We start from the raw sequence: 21,561 nt of genomic DNA on the forward strand, positions 1-21,561 counted from the left end.
TCCATTTCATTTTCAAAAAGTCCCCATTCTAATATCATCCATTTGGCTTTCTTCTGTCACCTCTGCCCTGAATCATTTAATTTAAAGATATTCATATGCCCTCCACAAAACCAGATGTTCTACTACTGTGTACTATCATTTGTACTGCCATCCTGCATCTCCTTGGCTCCACTGCTGCGTCTTGGTTTATCTAACATAAAATGCTGGTTGTTAATCCACTCTACATTATGTAAACGAACTTCAATCAGTGTCTTCCATTCTTCATATTCTTAAAGCAAGATCTGTGCATTGCTATTATTGTATATATTGTATAGTATTCATTGAGTAGTACCGAATCTCTAAATGCTCAGTCGTTGTGTAACATATCAATAGCTGCTCCAAAAATAACATACAATGAGTGGTTTTAATTATGGTGAAGTTGATATATAATTGGCTGTGGACATTCACTGCTATAGTACAGTGCTCCTGCACTATACCGCCCCCCGCTATACCAGCAACCACCTGCTATTCTTTCTGAACAAATGTATTGGTACATGTAACACTTATCAATTGAATATTCTGAAAGTTAAAAAAAAAAACTTAAATGGAAAAGGAAAAATTAAATGAAAGGCTCAGAAACAGACACAAGAGGCGGAGGACGATGCTGCAGAAGGGCTTCAAATGGGACACGGCTTTATATCACATTATATCACTCTACTTAACGGTTGGCTGTATGAAATAATAATAATAATAATAATAATAATAATAATAATAATAATAATAATCTGTCTGTTCTTTCACATTCACACAATTTCAATACAATACAAAATAAAATACATACTCTTTGCAATAATAATAATACTATTATTATTATTATTATTATTATTATTATTATTATTTCATACAGCCAACCGTTAAAGGGAAACTTCTGTATTTTGGCATTTTAGCATGACTCACCCGAGCCATACGAATCCATGGAAACCTTTCTTAATTCTGTGCATCCAGTTTGAAGAAAATTGCATTTTTCATTTCAGCAGTTGCTGGGAGCTAATGGTCACAAATCGCTGACTCTCAAAAGACGGCTAATAGATCTTTTAAATACTCAAAAGCTGGGTGGATAGCCCATCTGTACATTAAGTATTCTATACAAAATATTCAGAAGTATTTTGATGAATATATTTAAACATTTTTCTTTTGGAACTATCTTGCCGAACTACTCATTTCAGCAGCTGTGATGAGGCAGGGGCAAGGATATGCTCGCTGTGCGCAAATTAAAACAATAGGTTATTATCATAACTGTGGTTTCCTGAAAAGGAAAGACAGCAATTATTGAATGGGAAGAACCTTCTGACCTGCCATGTGAAAACATGTACCAAAGCTGCCCTATAGGGGCCCTACTAGCAGGTGGAGTCCCGTCCCCGGTGTCTGTGAAAAGTCTCCTCCTGACAGCTGCAGCCTGCCATTTCTTCTTAATGAAGGTTGTCTGGCCGAGCGACCCCAAAAGGGTAATGGCTGTATATCTTCTCCAGGGAACCATGGTTATTATAATAACCCATCGTTCCCTTTCAAGTCTAAAGACAGCCATTACCGAATGGGAAAGCTATACACAAAGTCCGGACACCTGATTCAAGCCCAGTCCCATCCATGGCAAGCACAGCAGAAGCCATGGGTGAGCAAAAGCACCCAGGAGACCCCCCTCTGCTTTCAATGAGAACCACAGGGGGCAGTGAGTGGTTTCCTGAGGGGCAAAGAGGTTGACTAGAGCTTGTCCCAGCTTCTCTCAGATTTGCTCTGCCACTTGATGATGCAACCTCCATTCTGAGCTATCCAGTCCTCCCAGAGAGAGGAGATCCGCCGCTGTGTTGGACACACCTGACAAGTGTATTGCCATAATCGATCACAGATTCCAGACCCATTGTACGCTGCACAATGCAGTCTGGGGTAGTGCTGAGCTTTTGTGCCATTGATGATGACGGATGACCACAGACCACTCCACATCCCCTGTACGCCGATCCTGTTCCAGACTGTGCCCCAGCCAGAGTTGGAGCTGTCATGACGACTTCCCTTTTGTGAAGACAGCCAATGTGGGATCTCAGGCATAGATTGCTGTAGTCTTGCCACTAGACCAGTGTCCTCCTGCACGCTGGAGTCACGGTTAGTTGGTGGAGTCTGTCTCTTGAAGAAATTTGGATTTATCAGTGAATTAAATATTAATGTTTATCCAAAATTCTAATGTTTCAATTTTCAAAAAAATAAATGAAAATTTCAAATATAACTTCCGTTTTCAGATCAAACTTTCAGAAAGTTGAACTGATAAGCATTACATGGACCGGGTGCAATGTGAAATCTATGTTATTGTTACCCGTTATACTGCCACCCCTGCTGTCTGCCAACCGCTAATTTCCCAAGACAAACAAACTGGCATATAAGCATTGTAGCTTACCTCATTATAGTGCCATTTAAATATTAAACCATCATCCCTGCTACAGGCTCATGAAGCTATGCATACACAGTTCAGCTTTTTTGAAAAGATTGATGGCTGAGTTCTTAAAGACATACAGCATTGAACCCATCTATAGTCTCTGGTTGATAACTTTAATCTGAAAGGCTAAAGGCTATGTTTGAGAAATGATATTAGGCACACTGTATACACTCACCTAAAGGATTATTAGGAACACCTGTTCAATTTCTCATTAATGCAATTATCTAACCAACCAATCACATAGCAGTTGCTTCAATGCATTTAGGGGTGTGGTCCTGGTCAAGACAATCTCCTGAACTCCAAACTGAATGTCTGAATGGGAAAGAAAGGTGATTTAAGCAATTTTGAGCGTGGCATGGTTGTTGGTGCCAGACGGGCCGGTCTGAGTATTTCACAATCTGCTCAGTTACTGGGATTTTCACGCACAACCATTTCTAGGGTTTACAAAGAATGGTGTGAAAAGGGAAAAACATCCAGTATGCGGCAGTCCTGTGGGCTAAAATGCCTTGTTGATGCTAGAGGTCAGAGGAGAATGGGCCGACTGATTCAAGCTGATAGAAGAGCAACTTTGACTGAAATAACCACTCATTACAACCGAGGTATGCAGTAAAGCATTTGTGAAGCCACAACATGTACAACCTTGAGGCGGATGAGCTACAACAGCAGAAGACCCCACCGGGTACCACTCATCTCCACTACAAATAGGAAAAAGAGGCTACGATTTGCACAAGCTCACCAAAATTGGACAGTTGTAGACTGGAAAAATGTTTGCCTGGTCTGATGAGTCTCGATTTCTGTTGAGACATTCAGATGGTAGAGTCAGAATTTGGCGTAAACAGAATGAGAACATGGATCCATCATGCCTTGTTACCACTGTGCAGGCTGGTGGTGGTGGTGTAATGGTGTGGGGGATGTTTTCTTGGCACACTTTAGGCCCCTTAGTGCCAATTGGGCATCGTTTAAATGCCACGGCCTACCTGAGCATTGTTTCTGACCATGTCCATCCCTTTATGACCACCATGTACCCATCCTCTGATGGCTACTTCCAGCAGGATAATGCACCATGTCACAAAGGTCGAATCATTTCAAATTGGTTTCTTGAACATGAAAATGAGTTCACTGTACTAAACTGGCCCCCACAGTCACCAGATCTCAACCCAATAGAGCATCTTTGGGATGTGGTGGAACGGGAGCTTCGTGCCCTGGATGTGCATCCCACAAATCTCCATCAACTGCAAGATGCTATCCTATCAATATGGGCCAACATTTCTAAAGAATGCTTTCAGCACCTTGTTGAATCAATGCCATGTAGAATTAAGGCAGTTCTGAAGGCGAAAGGGGGTCAAACACAGTATTAGTATGGTGTTCCTAATAATCCTTTAGGTGAGTGTAAAGTTGCAGTTCAAAACTAGTCCCACCCATTTGTAACATTATTTATCAATATGATACCTTTTCAGAGTTTGTTGAACACTCATAGTGTTTCCAGAACAGGATAATAGGATACTGTGATCATATTGTAACATGAAAAGCAGTACTGGAGGAAAAAAGCATGATTACAACAGTTAACGGTGTGGCAGAAAAAAAAGGTCACTCTGTATGCAACTTACATCACCAATTATCCAAATAAACTAGCCTCTCAGATGAACACGGTACTGGTTATTTACCGTTTCATCACAAGCTTATCTTATATTTACCCCCAGCATGCGCCTCTCTATCAATTCTTTATAATGAGCATAGGACAGCTGCTGTAGCTCTCTGCTGAGAATGAGCTGCATTTGAAATAGATTGACAGCACAGTTTACTTCTGCAACCATGCCTTTTGATCGTTAGTGTTTAACTAGATAGAGCTTAAATGTCATACTGACCTTATCCGATTAAGTGTTAAGTAAAGTCTATTCTCGACCCCATTCCTTGACACATTGTAGTTGTGCCAAATATTATTTTATTTCACTTCTTCTGCAGTCGCTGACACCTTCCTTCCATTTCTTGCCAACCTTAAATATTTGAACACTATTCTATCAGTGTGAAAAATAGAAATTAGTGGTGTGCTGTCAGGACCTTCAGGGTATTCTCTGCTGACCATCAGTCAAATCTTGTATTGATTTATTTATTTATTACCCAATGTTTCTCCGTCAATTTTCTCGTTTTCTCCCCAGTTGTACCCGGTTAAATTTGGTTCACTGCTGTAAGCAATCCAGGAAGGATGCATTAGTCTAATCATGACTTTGTGTTGCTTCACTCACTTGCGTATAGCATGCTTCCTGAGTGAGCAGAGGTGGGTCACAGCAGCTCGGGTGACTTCGTAAACCTTACTGTTTTGAGCTGACTGAATCTGCCAGGGTATTCTCTGTTTCAGCTGAAGGTCTTGAATGAGTTTACCCAATAGGCAGGTTGAAGAATGTTGACCAATCAGGAGTGAGCAGAGGTGGGCCATAAAGCTCACAGGGTATTCTCTGCCTCGCTTGAAGGTTCCTGCATTAGTGACCAATGTGAAAGTCAAAGCTTTGCCCGCTGTCCAATCATTAAGGAGCAACTGAGCAGCCACCAAAATTAATATTCCTTGCTAACTGCCAACCATTTTGCATGATATTGAAAATACAAATACCTTCACAACATCATTATTTTAAATTGTATTTTAAATTACACATAAAAAGATGTAATCTGATAATGAAGACATCATATTCAATTTGATTACGAATCTTTATTCAAGGAGAACTTGAGGGTTGTGACGACAACTGCTTCCCCCCTCGATTTTTTCACAGCACACCACTGGTAATCTCAATGAGTAATTCCATTTACTGTAATTTTTCTTTGATTTCTTTTAAAAGCTACAAGTCTTACAAGCTAATCTGAGGACTCATATTCAGGCCACAATTTAGCCTGGGGCTTTAGCCAAAGAAGTGATGATTGTATGTTTAATGATTATTGGTCATTTTCTACTTTTCCTCCTAACGTAAATAACATGACCCGAGTAACAGGGCTAAGAAATAGATAATTAATTAAATAGTTTAAAATATTAGCAAAACTGTCTGTTTGTTTTGAATGGCAGTGGCATTCAAGTTAATATTATTAAGAATAAAACTACAAAAAAAAAAAAAGTACAAGCTAAGAGATGAAAAGAGATGAAAAGACAAAAGAGTGTGGGGAAGAAAATCTTAATACCTTGGATATTTCAAAATGCTATGTTTCAGATTTAGGGTATTAATCATGAAATAGGAATGGAAAGAATATTCGCTTTCTCTTCCCTTGGGTCCCTTCATGTGACACTAATGCTTAAACTGTGAAATAAAACACTTTTTGTTAAATACTGCAGAGAAGAAATCAGACTGCATTCCTCTTGTTTTTCTAAAGATACAAATATTTGTGAGTCAAAACATTGGCAAACAGTGATAATTGTGATAAATGAATTGTCATAATGTTGAAAGTCTATGACTGGATTCGCTCATTACCTCGATTCACTTTACGCACTATGTACAGCACGTAATGCAGGCTGTTTGGTTTCTAGAAGCTTCTACCTTTTATCCAATGGAAACCTACCATCAAGCAATGGGCTTGTAATTTGAGTCTTGGCCTTAAAACTGCCCACCCACATCACCACCATGTCTTTCAAACAAGGTGTTTGATTTTATTAATGGATGCCTCGAAGTGCAATGACACTTCACAAAGTCAACACATTACAATCCAACAACCATAAAAGTTCAATCGAGAGGATCACAACATATGCGGTCCCAGACACACTTTGTACCATCTGCCAATCACATTACACTTCCAATGACTTGATGGAGGCTTTTCACTTTATGGAGGATTCTTCCTTCTACCAAGTGAAAATCATTAATCTACTATTATGCTTTTAACTTGCAATCAGAAGGTGTTATGCATTGTAATTTACTACACAAAAGGGTTGCCGAGGTCTACATATTTGACTCTGGGCTGACGTTCTTAGTTCAAAGTATTACAAAAATGTTTGGTTGGTCTGTTTAATCAAACACACTTGAGTTGTAAGCAAAAACAAATTCAGTATTAGTAAATGTAAATGTGAAAATGTTGTTTGTCGTTCGAAATGTGGCTTTGCAAAGTCAAAAAGACAGTAACATGATACAGGAATTCAAATGTGCTTTCCTATTAAGCTGATATTGAATACATTTGAAGTAAGCATGTATTCCATAGTATTATTACTTCTGTTATTCCACATGGGTTAATCACGAGAAGTCACTGTTTACTATGTGTGAGTCTAATTAGTATTAATATTTTAAAGCTGAAATGGACAACCAACATCTATGATCAAAGGGGGACTTTAGGCTGAAAAACCTGCCAAGCAATATAGGTCTGGGTTACTACAGGAGCACATTTTCTTCCAGAACCCAGATAATGCTCTCATATGGAAATGTTTCAGTTTGCTGTTTAGAGCCCCCAGATAGCCGGGGTTGCATTCGCAACCTATCGTTATCTTTCATATCGGAAGCACTGTCCAAGGGGAAGGGGTTACTGTATAACAAAACTGTCACAAGGGAGGAGGCAGCGAGCTGATAAGGGAGCCTGGCCCGAAGTGACCGCTAGGGGGACTCGGCAACACAACTCCAGACAGGAGCCACAGAGGCCCCTTTGGGTCACACCTGGGCTGCCCAGGAGTGAGTACCGCAGTCACGCTCTACTGGGAACTGTCTGCAATCAACATATACAAAGCAGGGCTACAGAGGTAAACACTTACACCCTCTGCTCACAATAGCAAGGCCAGCTACTCTACTAGTGTATCTAGGAGCAAGGCCGTATATCTACTTGCACAATATATGGCGCGGGCAATCAAGCAACTTGTGTACTCTCCGTGACCGGAGACCTCCTTGCCTGTTGATATAAGCAACCAGACGGACGGACATGTGTTGTCCATCCGAACCAGCACATGTCTGTCCCGTAGGACTGTCAGGAAATGACACAGTCCGAGGAGCACTGCTTGTAACTCCAGGACATTGATATGGAAGGCCTCGGATACCACGTCCATTGCAGACTGCTCCCCAACCTTGTTTGGAGGCGTCTGTCATCATCAACACTCGGTGGCAGACTGGTCCCAGTGGCACACCGACGGTCAAATTGTAAGGGCTCCACCATAAACGGACCACCTTCCAGCACGGCGGAGTGACTGTGACTCGGCGTGATTAATCACGGTGAGGATGCATCTGTAAAGACCTGAACCACAACTGCAGCATCCTCAATCAGAGGAGACCGAGAAGGAGGGTCTCTGATGCTGTTGCTAAGAGGCCCAGTGGCCTCTGGCAAGGGGACACCCTGACGTGAGCTCTCAGTCAGAAGAGGGAGAGACACGCGAGGCAACTCTCTTTGGCGCCACATAATTGAAGACGTGGACCCCCTGGCAACACAACTGCAGCTGCGGGCTGTAGTGTGGGCACAAGGCGGCGGAGGAGCACCACTCATGGGCAAGATCTCTTACAACAGACCGAGGCTTAGGCCGGGTGGTCGGGCCTTGGATTTTACTTCCGCTGCTAGCACACCTGCTGTGGAGGAAAAAGCCCTGTGGACATAACACCAACACAGCAAGCAATCGTATAATATATGGCACTATATTAACACGATAATTATTTTTAAATGCTATATATGTGAACTGAAACTGATACCAAAAGCGCAGCCTGAGCTCCGGTGTGGGGACGAACAGGATCGAAATTAGCTATGAATATAACTAATAAGAAACACAATAGAGACAGAGATGATTCAGAACGGTGGTGAACAACACTATTAGTGAAGCTAGCCAGACGAAATACGCAGTTTTTAAGGTCTAATGAAACACACATACACCGAAACTCAAAGAGGACGAACCTGCACAGACATCAAGTTTTATAGAAAAGGAAGTGGGAAGGGACCTGTTCTGAGTGACGTGCGCAGGGGCCAATGGCAGGCCGCAGAAACCCCTTCTGCCTTGGGCAGTGCTTCAGACTTAAAAGATAACTACAGTGCTTCACACCTGACAATTACATCAACCTATAGGCTTGCTTTGATAAGCTAAGCACAATAATATATATATATATATATATTTTAATGGACGTTTTTTTAATAAGTAGGCTGTGATTGGCTTGAATATTAAGCCCCTCACAGTTCCCCACACAAATACCAATAATGCAATCTAATTCTCTCTCTTGCAATCATAACTGATGCATCTGCTGCACTTTCTTTCTCCCCCCCAGTGTGTCTGTGAGGCCGATTGCTAAAAATGCCTTTCTTAATTGGTTGGGAGGGGATTAATCAGTTTGGTTTTCTGTGTTTGGGCCTCCAGACAGTCATGAAATTGAGAGGAGCTGAGTCCTGACAAGCTAAATAAATAATTGAACAAAACAAAAGTTGATCGGAATTAAACATAGAAGCAGGGCCCCATGGCAAGTGCTTAGTCAGTCACGTTGTATGTGTCATATTTCAAATCTCATAAATGCACAAATTAATATCTGGGCATTCCATTTAACTCCCATTTAAAGATTGGACATGTTGCAGGAATTCCAGTTTCGAGAAGCAATAGAAAAGCTTTCTGTTTCAACCAAAATTATGCAGTGTGTGTGTGTGTGCGATCGTAGCTGTCTAATTTTGTCAGTGTCATTGTTTTGATAATGACTTCTTTGTCTATTTTCCAATCATTAACTCGTGCTAACCCATGAAAGGCCGTAAATAAAAGCCCATGTTAAGCCTTCTTTTCCTTTTTCACTTTCGCACAAAATAAGCAAGTTTAAAGTAAACGAGATTAGAAGCCCTGTCTTGACTATGCAAATGGGCTTAAGTGTGCAAAACTGTATGCTATTGCGATTCTTCCTCAAAGAAGGATGGATTTTAATCATTCTAGTATCAAACAATACATCTTGGTTAGGTGCCGCTTCCTATTGAGAGTTTAAACATCATCTGATGATAAATGAAAAAAAAAAGGCAGATTTGCTTCAAATCACAGTTTTTGAGTTAAACAGCCATTCAATTTAGGGATCTGACAATCATGAAACAGACTCACCGCAGGATACTATAACAGGTATGAGTGATTGTTTGTCTTACTGCCTACTTTGAATGCTATGAAGAAAACTAGAAACTAGAAAAAATAGAAAATGAGTCTCATATGCAGAGGTTTGCCATAATACAATGAGATAAATGTGATACAATTCCATACACACCGGAGCAGACAGACTTGTGTTGTGTGCATTGGAAGCTATGATCTAAATGGACATGTAAAAGGCTCACCTTTGTACCAGAGGCTTAGAAATGTTGTAGGGCAGAGTGGACAATTCCACAGCCTTAGTAGTGCTGGGGCTCATTGTTACATGAAAGAAGGTCTGTACAGGTAAGACAGCTTAATCGTGCCAATCAGCTGATAGAGCTGGTAGAGAGGGCAACTAAATGCATCCCTATTTTGAGAAAGGCCAAGTAGCTGCAAGTGACCTTCTGCACAGGGGTTTGCGTTGAATGTGATCGCATACAACTCACAACTTCTACATTCGAAGTGAATGTGAAGTTAACACGTCCAGTGGTTTACAGCAGTCAGCGCTGCAAGACATGGATTTGGATGAAGCGGTACGTTCCTGTATGCCTTTCTTTGCTCTGAATTAGGGAGATGCTGGCTAAAACCTAGCGACTGCGGATGCCGAAGTGAACAGGTCTACTCAAAACTGCGGTGAGAGGAAAGAGAGAAAAGCAACAACATGATAAAGACATAATAGAAATGGTTTGAGGCAACATTAAAAGGAAAAACTATAACAATCGGGAGACAATGACTGGACCTTCAGAAACAGGTGCAGAGTTGTGATACATTCCTGTTACCGTAGATCAGGAAGCAGATATTCAGACATCTGATCCTCACATTGCGCTCCTAAATCGACCCAAGTCAATACCACTCTCTGCCTTCATACTCTGATGCGTGCACACAGCTGCACAATCACACAGCACCTTCTATTTGACAAAAACTGCATAACAAAACAGTAATTTGATTGCACAATACGCTATATTTCCATTTCAATGCATTCCATTAAAAAAATAAAAGGTTGTTTGCTTGCTAGCTCTTCCAAAGAAGCTTTCAAACTAAGAAGAACTTACATATGCAGTTTACTTTCTATTTCTTGGGTTTTCTGAAAGCTTGCTGCCAGAAGAGCAACTTAATTTAAACCAAGTGTTGAAAGTGATAGAAGTAAACTGCATCGCCTGTCCACTGTATACTACAAAAGACCACCCTCAAATTATGTTTTGTTACTGAGTCTGGCTTTAAGGCCTGTCCAAAAAATGCTGTTCAAAACTGTCAGCTAATCTCCTCCCTCAGCTCCTGGGTGTCAGCTTTCTTGTCACATAACCTTTATCATATTGGGAAAGAAGCAAAGCCAAACTCCAAACAATCTCCCATTTTAAATTTCACACAGCTTCTCAAACTCAAACTCACTTTTTTGCAGAACAGAGACAATTTAGAAAACTCCTTGAGCTGTATTTTTTTTCTGTGACAATTCCTTGCTCTGTTGTTTTGCCAGTATCCACGCAGTACCCATATTTAAAAAAATAAATAAATACATTGAAAAAACACCCCACTTTTCTGCTGATTTTTTGTCATGTGACAGAGAAAACAGCAAAAACTTACATGCAAATAAATACTACCAGTTTTTTTTTTTTTTAAGAAAAGTCTTACCTTTCTCTCTTACAGTGGACCAAGCTCATACGAAGTCAGGGTGTGTCAGACAGATAAAAGTAGATTGAGTGTTTCTTAAAAATCTGCATGAGGCCTGGTCTGACAGACTCCAGGCAGCCCCCTTGTCAGTTTTTCCAATAACAGACTCCTAGCCAAGTCCCTGCCCAAGCCTGAGGAATTTCCTGGACACTTTTCAGAGTCCTTTATCCAGCAGATTCAATCGAAGCTGCTCACTGACTGAATTCTGCACCACTCTGCTAGTTTGAATTACATTGTCTGGTCAGCTTCCAAATTTAGACCCAAAACACATGTGCAATGTTAAAGAGGCAGGACCTGCTGTTTCTCCAAGACCCTGTATCCTTACAAAGTGACTACGTGTCACTTTAAAAAGAGCAGGGAAAAAAGAGGGGGGAAAAAACTCCTCCTCCTTTTTGTTTGTATGTTGGGACTGGAGGGTAGGCAATGGGCACAAACTATTCTTGTTTCTTTTGGCTCCCACTGATTCGAAATATCATAGAGAATAATGTGGATCTTTGTGTGCCCACAAGTGGTCAGGAATTTAAAGTGGGCCCTGCCAGCATGCCAGCTGAATTTGTTGTTTATGGTTTTGTGCTACTTTATCTAGCCTGCTATTAATGACCCACAACCACCATGCAGCTTTCAAATAAATAACTCTGCTTATCAGCAATGCCCTTTAGGTGGGAAAATTATTTTAATCAGCTTCTGATTCCTTCATAGTTAAACATGTATCAATCAATCAATCAATACAAATACATGGTAAATGGAAAAGGAAAATCACACTTGGTTTATGCTTCTTTTCTAAAGAGTTATGCTTATTATTTTATCTTCTGATTCTAAAGCCTGAAATGCCTTTACCCAGGTGAAAAATATATAGCTTTTGCAATACTTTCTTTAACTATTTGTGATTCACACTCTTCAATTGTGTATGTTCAGTACCTCCTGAATAGTATTTTTACTTTTTATTACAATTTTCTCGATTCATGTTTAGTCTTACTGACCTCAAAATGAAGGGAAATAATTTGCTATACCCATTAGTTTCCCAGTCAGATGCATTATTCCTGAGTTAACCTACTGTATTGGTAAATTGCATTAGGACAGTGAAGATGGAATAAATTACATTAGGATTATATACATTAAGTATATACAAGTGTGGTTCAAAAAGGTTTTGAGCCTTAAGTAGACAGAACCAGAGAACAATTCTATTTGTTGGCCCCCTGGGGTTCAAAAATGGCCAATCTTAAATGCTGACCTTCTTTTATAAGAAGGCTGATTATCCACTAGGCAATGCCGGTAGTCTGCCAAGAAATGTGCCATCACACAGCAAAATCTGAGAATCTTGAGAAAGACTTCAACAGGAACTCTTCAAATGCTGGCTTTGGATCTCTGACTAAATAAATCAAATAGTAGAGTATAGTATATCATAGTATATCACACTAGCGATATAGCATAATTTGTTTTTTAACACATTTTCAGAAAGGAAAACAAAAAGGGTTGCCTTTTTCTCCATGCTTTATATAACTGTAATAAATCTGGAAAGCTGGTAAGGCAGATCTCATCTCTAAAATATATTGCAGATGCATCTTAAGTAGTTCTCAATACGTCTCCATTGTAGAGAAGTGATCTATGCTCCTCTTGGAAACAAAACAAAAAATGAATTAATATTGCACTGAAACTTGAAAGCTTGTTATTTCAGATAACGAGAATTTTACTTAAAAAATGGGCTGGGTTACAGAAGTCATGTACTTGTGGCTAGATACAATCCCACATACAAACAAGAAATGCAAAATACTGTATTGTTATTGTTGTTTACATCATTCGCCTTTTTTACCAGTTTATGCAATTATACATATACGATTATTCTAAACATGCTGTAACTTTTCCTGCTTAGTAAATGGACATTCAGGTTTCATTTCTCATCCTGGCTGTCAGCATTTAAGTAAACATCCAAATCCAAATCTCCTTCGTTTGGCACTGAACTTGGTGTTTTCCCTTCTAGAGTGCTGTGATTTTAAATTAGTTTTGAAACAAATAAAATGACTTGTGTCTTAAGAACATTAATAGAATAGAAAGATTACAACTGAGAATATGCCATGCTGCCCAACTTTCTCTTTCAGTAGCTAATAGACCCCAGGGTTTCATCTCGCCTTTTTTTAAATAACTACCTGAATCATCAGAGAACAACAACTCCCTGCGATTTCTCAGGTGTTAGGTGTTCCAGACAGTTAGCACTGCCAGGAACATCAGCTCCTCTATGCAAGGCAAGATACAGTGGATGTCTTTGACAAACTCTGTTTTGAAGGATGCATCCTTTGTCTCCTGCTTCTAAAAGAAGTCCAGTGAGTCCAGTAATTGCCTATTTCAAATTGTAGTGAAAAGGGAGGGGTGGAGGTAACTGGAGATTCCAAGTTTATATATTCCTAACTACCCTGTTAACAGTGTTAAATATTTAATCAATGAAGCCAAGCAAATGGATAGCTAATCTGTGAGAGAAAATATATTGTTTGCTAATGTTGCAAAACAAATTTCCATTCAGACAATAAATGGATTTTGCAATATAAATGAAAATGCTGAGCATGCAGCTGCTTACTGTGCATTTAAACCCTCAGTAAAATGTTAAATGTTTCCATATGTAGAATTTCACAAAATTAAGATCTCCCAGCTGGAATGAAAACAGCCTCACAACATGTGGAGCTGAGACAGAAATAATTGAGGTGTACAGTCAAGATAAGTTTCTTATTAAATGTAATGGAAGCTGTTCTGACTGATTATCCCAACAATACCAAAAGGGGGGGTTGCTTGCTTCACATTTGTGTAACTAATGCATTTTCCTACATGGCTTCTAAAGTGAAGGAAGACACAATATTTTGAAATTAAACAATACATAAATACATACACAAATATGGAAATGAATGATCAAACAACTAAATACATAAATAATACGTACATGGCGCACTGCATTTGTAAGTGCTGCTGCTTCACAGCTTCTGGTACCTGGGCTCAATTTCAGCCTGTGTCTGTCTGTGTGAAGTTTACATGTGGTCAGTTTCCTCCCACTTCCCAAAGACATTTTGCTCAGGTTGATTGCCTACTAAAAATGTCCCTGCATATGTGTGCTGCCCTGCAACATCGTGTCCAGAGTGTACCCTGCCTTGCACTCTGTATCTGCTGGGTTAGACACTGGCTTTCCAGGCCCCTTTAGTGGAAGAAGTGATTATTGAAAATATGATCAATTAATAAATAAATTATTATCTATATCATTTAGAGCATTTAATTCCGCAAGGTGTCACATTTCACTGTGTTCAGATTTTGAGCAGGCTTCCCATGGAACAGTGGTGAAGCGTTGCTGGATTGGGGCGGACTTAAATCAGACCGGGTTTCCTTGGCTTTGACGCAAGACAGCGACAACTGGGGCTGGTGGGGCTTGCAGTGCTATCAGTGGGAGCTGCATGAAATCTTGTTGTAGCTCTGCTGTTTGCAAGTTTTGGACTTGTAGTGTGAAAAGAAGCAGATGTTTTGGAGCACACGTACCGGGGGATGCGTGTGTCTCCTATATTAGTATAAGGGTGGTAGCCATGAGGGGAGTAATTTGAAGTTGACTTTTCCAATTTAGGAAGGTATAAAATGGTAAAAAATTTCAAATGTAACATAGCGATTAAGGTTAGCTGAAGACTACTATACAGCACTGAAATCATGCAAATAAATAACACTAATATTCCAGTGCACACTGTGCTGTTTCTCCCAGCTTTATAAATGTAATTTAATTATTGAATGGGTAATACAGAGTTATGCGTGTGAAGTCATGTGTCTGTGTTGAGGAGACACACTAATCAGAAGAAACAGAAGTAGGAAAAAAGAGAAAAGAGTTTCACATTAAAGCAGTTGTAGAATGTGAGTGACTTTGTGTAACCCCAGCACAAATACACAGTGCTTGGACTAGAAACCACGATCGGTGGAACTCAAACCTGTCTAATTTGAAAGGAATTCAAATAAATTACATGCGGCAGCAATATAATTACATTACTCGAACTACATACAAAATAATAGGAACACAAATATAAGAAGAAAAAGAAGAAGAATAGCTATTATCCCAAAGTGCTTGGTAACGTTGTATGAGTTTTGTATACATGAAGGAGAAAAAAAAGAACTAAAAGAAGTGTCTTCCCATTCTATAGGAATTGACATCTTGATTTGTTTTCCAAAGTATCTTTGCATCTAAAATCATGTGAGCAAAACCAAAATCATTATGTACTGACACAGGAGTATTTCAGGTATTGTTCTCTTCAAAGCAAACCAAATCTAAACCAACCGTTGGGTCTTAAAATACAATTGTCTTTTTTGTTTTAGTTTGTATGTTTGGGTTTGTTTTCGAGAGATGATATGACATTGTACCAGGTGAATAAATATTGCTCACTGTTGCTAAAATATATAAATGCATTTAATCTAGGGCTGCCTCCCTCAATATATTGAATCAGATTTCAAGTGAGGGAGCCTTTTCATTGTGTGTTCTTTTATTTTACTTTTTTTTAGATATCTGGATCTCAAAATACTCACAGGCACCCCAGTAGCAGAGCAGAGTTTAAATGACAAAATACTTAATAAAATTGGCTAGTCAGGAAAAACAAGCCTCCACTAGTTTCATGAAGGCCTCAAGTCACATTGGCCACATCATAAATACTCTGAAGCAAGCAATTAGCCAAGAATATGAGCACACAGGAAACCCTTCACTATGTCTGTATTTAATCCCCGACTTGTTGGTGATAATTGGCAAGCCTGTGGACGTCTAGTTGTGGAAAAATCTCCTAAAATTATTTAAGGCCTTGTTTTAGAAACTTATTCAGATCCTCAGTGTAGCCTACACTTTATTAGCCATTTCAGGCGGGGAATCAATTTTAATGGAGTGTGCATTTTTTAAATACATGTAAAGATAGACCACCAATTTAAGAGGATACCAGGCTCAACTTATTTTCTATGTACTGATCTCATTTGTTGGGATAGAGGCATTTAAGGGTAATGCTAGTATATAGTAATAGTAGTTATACTATAGTAATATTAGTTATCCCCAATTCAATTACTTGGATACACTTCAAAATACAGGTACATTAAATGCACTGCACTTACACTGTAATTACATTAGAAATTACATGGTGAATGCATGCAAGTACTGTTTTAAACATATAACCGTGCCAGTAATTACACTGTACTATTACTTCATATAACAACATGACAATTAATTTAATTATGTTATTATTTCTTTAAAATAAATTGGTTTAGGTACACTATAAATACAGTGTACTTAATGCAGTGAATACATTTAATTACTTGATTACTGTCTCAGTGATATGAGCAATATTGATTTCCACAAATGATACAAATGTCCCCAGATTATATGTAAACTGAAATGAAAACTTTTACCCCATTTTAAGTTAAACTTTGTAACTTAAACCTCTGTTCAATTTTATTATTATGATTAATTTTCTTAGCAAATGCCCTCATCCACAATTTACATTATATCCCATTGTTTTATACTTACAATTACCCATTTATACAGCTGGGTTTGTATTGATGCATTCTGGGTACAGTGTCTTGCTCAAGGATACAACAGCAGTGTCCCCTACCTGGTATTGAGCCCACAACCCTCCACACTGGAGTCCAGAGCCCTGACCACTACTCAACACTGCTGCATGTGTAATGCATGTGCATGTGTGATGCACTAACGGAGTTGGGGGTAACGCATTAGTAACAACGCGCTACTGTAATAATATTACTTGTCTTAATAACGGGTTAATATAATGCATGAGTTTTATTAGAGTAATATTATTAGTTACTTTATGTAAAAATAAACAAGAGGTTTCTCGCTACATTCATTTAAATGATATGGTGTTTAAATCGGAAGCAAGTAGCAGTATATTCAACAAGACTTATTTACTCATGTGCACCATATAAAAAACACAAAAACAGTCTGCACCACTTGGACTTTTTGGTAATTTAAGAATAGCCCCCCGGTATTGAGAAAATAACCCCATGCCTTGTGTGCACATGTGCTTGTGTACGTGCTACAGTCGTCAGACACACAGAGCTGTTTTAATTTAAGTTTAGAGCAGACTACTGGCAGATTACTTTATTTTCTATTATTGCTGAGCCTTTGAAATGAAGTTGCTGATTAATAAGACTTGTGTGGAAGTAAGATAATATTGTCTAGCCGGATTCACTGACCCGAGAACTAACCATGGCCTTATGTTTACAGTTTATTTATTTGGCACACATTTGAAAAATGCATTAACAGACTATTGTTTCGCAGGGCAAAAGGAAGGAATATTAGCGGGTAATGTAACAAGTCATTTTAAATGAACTAATATGTAATACTAATATTATTACTTTTTTCTCAAGAAACAAATAACAACTAACATATTATGTCTTATCAGTAACGACCCTGACACTGTGCACTAATATGAAGCATATTCCTCTACGCCAGATACACACCAAGCTCTCTGATGTCTGATTGGTTACTTGCCTCTGAGCTGTCACTGTGCTTAGTCCTGACTTCAAGAATTAAATTACCCAATCAAGCGCATCATATATGTCCTGCATCATAAAGGCAAGTAACCAATCAGACGTCAGAGAGCTTGTGACTGATTCAAATTATTTTAAACAAGAAACCCAGAAAAATGAATACTGGAGTTTTTAAACGTTATGCAAGCAGCAATCGGCTGCAATACCTTCATTGCGAAATCCTGGAATATAACTAAACAATACAATTTTATATATTTACATTTTGCAGATAATAAATACTGGCATTAACAACTATATGTATTGCATCTCCAGTATGTTCTTATGCAGAAGTGTTTTAGCGCTGAAGTCCCAGAACTCTTTGCGTTAAAGGTGGAGACAAGTCAAATTGGGAAAATACGGCAATGTTGGGTGCATATACATGTCTTATGATCTATGTAACTGTCCAGCTCATGCTTGTTAGTGAAACATGTTAGGTCTAGTGACAGAATATCCTCATACATAAGTTCATGCTCTTTGCAGCAAATGCATTCTTGGTCAGTTTTGTGTGGTACACATTCCCCACAAGTACACCAAATGTCTGGCGACTTCCTTGTTCAACCCTCAACTATGCATTGTTAGTAAATAGTAGGCTGTTATTGGTTAAATATATGTATCAGGGACAACTGATCTATTGAATTGGCTATACATGTGCGATCACTATACGTACCCTTACAGTAGTATTAAACTAGGAGGTGATATAAGGGAACAATATATTTCCACAATATTATTATTATTATTATTATTATTATTATTATTATTATTATTATTATTATTATTATTATTATGATATCTTGTACAGATACTACTTGTCGAAATCCTTGAAAAAGTTATTTGGAAGAGGATCAGAGCAAATGCTATAGCAGTCTCCAATCTGACAAGAAAAGACTGTGTAGGTACTTTCTCGGTCAAAGGTAAAGGCGCTGAATGTTGACGCTGAAGTGTGACCCATTTAATGCTTTTATCTTTCATCCTACATTCTCGCTCAATCAAGTACATACTCTGAGACGTCACCGCAACGTCACGTGAAGTGTGTATGGAGCAAGCATGCAATTTGGGACACAGGAAACAATGCAATGCCTAAACGTTAGCCTGTTGAAGTTTCTCTAGTGAGACTGGGTTTATTGTTACTATGATATCAAATTTAATTAAATTCCCAATGTGCTATTATTACCAGGGAAAATACTGTACAATTCCAGGGGAATAGCATTTAATTACATTGGTTTATTGTAATTACCATGACACAAAATGTAACTACATTCTGATTAGCTTTCATTACCAGGGAACAGTGCGTCACTTCAAAATACAGTACACTTCCAAAGGAATTACATAGAATTACAATATTTATGTTGTAACTATCATGATACACATTGTAACTACATTTACAAATGTCTTTCTGTACCAGGTACTGCTGCTCTTCTTTCGTAGAGGAATATGCTTCATATTAGTGCATTACACATTTGTAATGCATTACACATGCAGCAGTATGGTGAGGGCTCTGGACTCTAGTGTGGAGGGTTGTGGGCTCAATACCAGGTGGGGGACACTGCTCTTGTTCCCTTGAACAAGACACTGTACCCAGAATGCACCAGTACAAACCCAGCTGTATAAATGGGTAATTGTAAGCATAAAACAATGGGATATAATGTAAATTGTGGATGAGGACATTTGCTAAGAAAATTAATCATAATAATGAAATTGAACAGAGGTTAAAGTTACAAAGTTTAACTTGGGGTTAAACTCAAGTTTTCATTGAGAGGTGATAAAACTTTTACATATAATCTGGGGACATTTGTAAGTGGAATTCAATATTGTTCGTATCACTGATTAAACGAGATAGTAATCATGTAATTAGATGTATTCACCGCATTAAGTACACTGTATTTATAGTGTACCTACACCATATAATTTTAAAGAAATAACGCAATTAAGTATAATGTCATGTTGTTATTTGAAGTAATAGTATAGTGTAATTACTGGCTCGGTTATATGATTTAAACAGTGATTACATGCATTCACCATGTAATTACTAATGTAATTACAGTGTAATTACAGTGTATTTAATGTACCTGTATTTTGAAATGTATCCCTCTTGATTATAAAACTAACAACACTGACTATGGTAAATTACGTCATACGTTGTTCAGTGGTGGATCCCACATGGGATAGATACATCATCTTCTGATTGGCTGCTCATCAGGTAGCTGTCTGGGGATTTACAACCTCATGTCGTCTTTGATGGTGAGAGGTGGTGGGGGTGATTGATACCTTCCATGACAGTATTGTAGATTTCAATTGTGTGAGAAAGTGTCAAACCAGTGCCTAGCTGGTGGAGTCCCATCTCCTGAATAATGGCTTTCTGTCCATACCCCCACCCCCCTAAACCGTGGACTTTAGAAACAGTACAGCACATCTTTTTAAGAATTTTACGGCCTGCTAGAACTGACCAGACTTTGAAGGGTCAGAGATCTGGACAGGGAGAAGAGGTAAAGAATCACCACTTAATATCAGTTCTTATTCATTAAACCAATGCAATATGCTGGTCGCTACATAAGAAAAACTGTCCCATGGCGCTAATGAGATGCATTGGAATGCAGCATCACAAACCAAACTCTCTTGCTGCATTGATGACTGCATTCTGGGAGAAGGGATGGGTATTCTGTCTATCAAAAGCACTGTGGGAACCAAATCCAATACATTTCAAACCTGTCTTTTGCATGTTGTCAAATGTTCCAAAATGTCTGTCTCTGAAACGTATACCAATCCATACAGGGGAAGAAGTTTGCTGTGTGTTGGACATGCTGCCTCCAGAGGGTTTGCTTTTTACATGTGTTTGTAGTTATCTAGTAACCTCTTTATTATGACTTTAGTACTGGTATTAATTATCTAGAAACTAGAAAAACAAAAGGATTTGGGAAAAATAAGGTACTTTAAATATATTAAGCCTAGGCCAAACTGAGTGAAAAATAATCATGTTCAATCATATCAGTTATTCGGCTACCATTCATGTAATTAAATAATTTGTATGAAGAATTACTCAATGTCTGAATGCTTAATTTGTTTTTACCACTCCCTGGTCTTTATCACTTTTATCATGGAATACCAAAGTTAACTCAAATACCACACATGCTTTATTTAAAAGAAAGGCTCTGGGACTGAGGGAGTCATCATTTTCATATAAACCTCAGGTTTCTCCTGTATCTCAAGTTATAAACTACTAACCCACTGCTATATTTTCCAGGGGAAGAAAAAAACACACAACAAAAACTCAGCCGTTGGAGAGATTGCCCCAGGCTAGATGCTAAATGCTTACTCAAGCTATTGCACAGCTTAAACCTATAAAAGAGACTGCTGTTCCAGTGAGCGACACCACCGTCCCTATAGCCACACACATCTTCACACAGTCTCGCATGCTTTCACTGGATTCAGTTATTACTGATGAAGTGAAGCTTCACTCCCCTCCTGTGACCCACTTGTGACTGGTCAATTCACTTATCTAGGATCAGCAACCATCTAGGAGCAATTTATTTATTTATTAAATATTTTATTGTATTTTTTGGTGGAGAAGTCAGTGATATTTATCTTTTATCAGAGTCAAATCACCTTCCTCCTGTTACCTCCCATGGAAGTGACCCATTGATAACACTGTTTCAATTGTGCCCCTTCCCTTCTCTTCGGGATTCCTCCTCGGAGTGCCTTTTTATTTACCTCTCTGGTGAACTGGGACAGAGAGTCAAACTGAAGTATCCTCAGTCTTCAAAACTGGGAAGAGCTACAATAGAAAATCCCTCAGAGTCCAAAGAACCCCTCTTGTTGCAGTAAAGTCTGTGCTGCGGCATGAATGGCAGATTATTCCTCTAGCCGACTTTCAGTAGAACGGCAGGCGACG

The 21,561-nt window shown here is 38.8% G+C and overlaps 1 protein-coding gene across 4 annotated transcripts in view; it reads right to left on the reverse strand.

Moving 5' to 3' along the window:
- sgcd (sarcoglycan, delta (dystrophin-associated glycoprotein)) overlaps positions 1 to 11,468 on the reverse strand; it is a 154,085-nt gene extending 142,617 nt beyond the window's left edge. For 2 of the 4 annotated variants that reach the window (XR_010820922.1, XM_066716457.1), the window contains exon 1: positions 11,106 to 11,466. The gene's annotated coding sequence lies outside the window, so the exon portion shown is untranslated. Of the gene's footprint in view, positions 1 to 11,105 lie in introns of all 4 variants that reach the window. The other 2 variants (XM_066716460.1, XM_066716458.1) reach the window with 2 other exon arrangements.
- Between the last annotated feature and the right edge of the window lie 10,093 nt (positions 11,469 to 21,561).

Source organism: Amia ocellicauda, chromosome 11 (genome assembly GCF_036373705.1).
Source record: "Amia ocellicauda isolate fAmiCal2 chromosome 11, fAmiCal2.hap1, whole genome shotgun sequence".
NCBI lineage: Eukaryota > Metazoa > Chordata > Actinopteri > Amiiformes > Amiidae > Amia > Amia ocellicauda.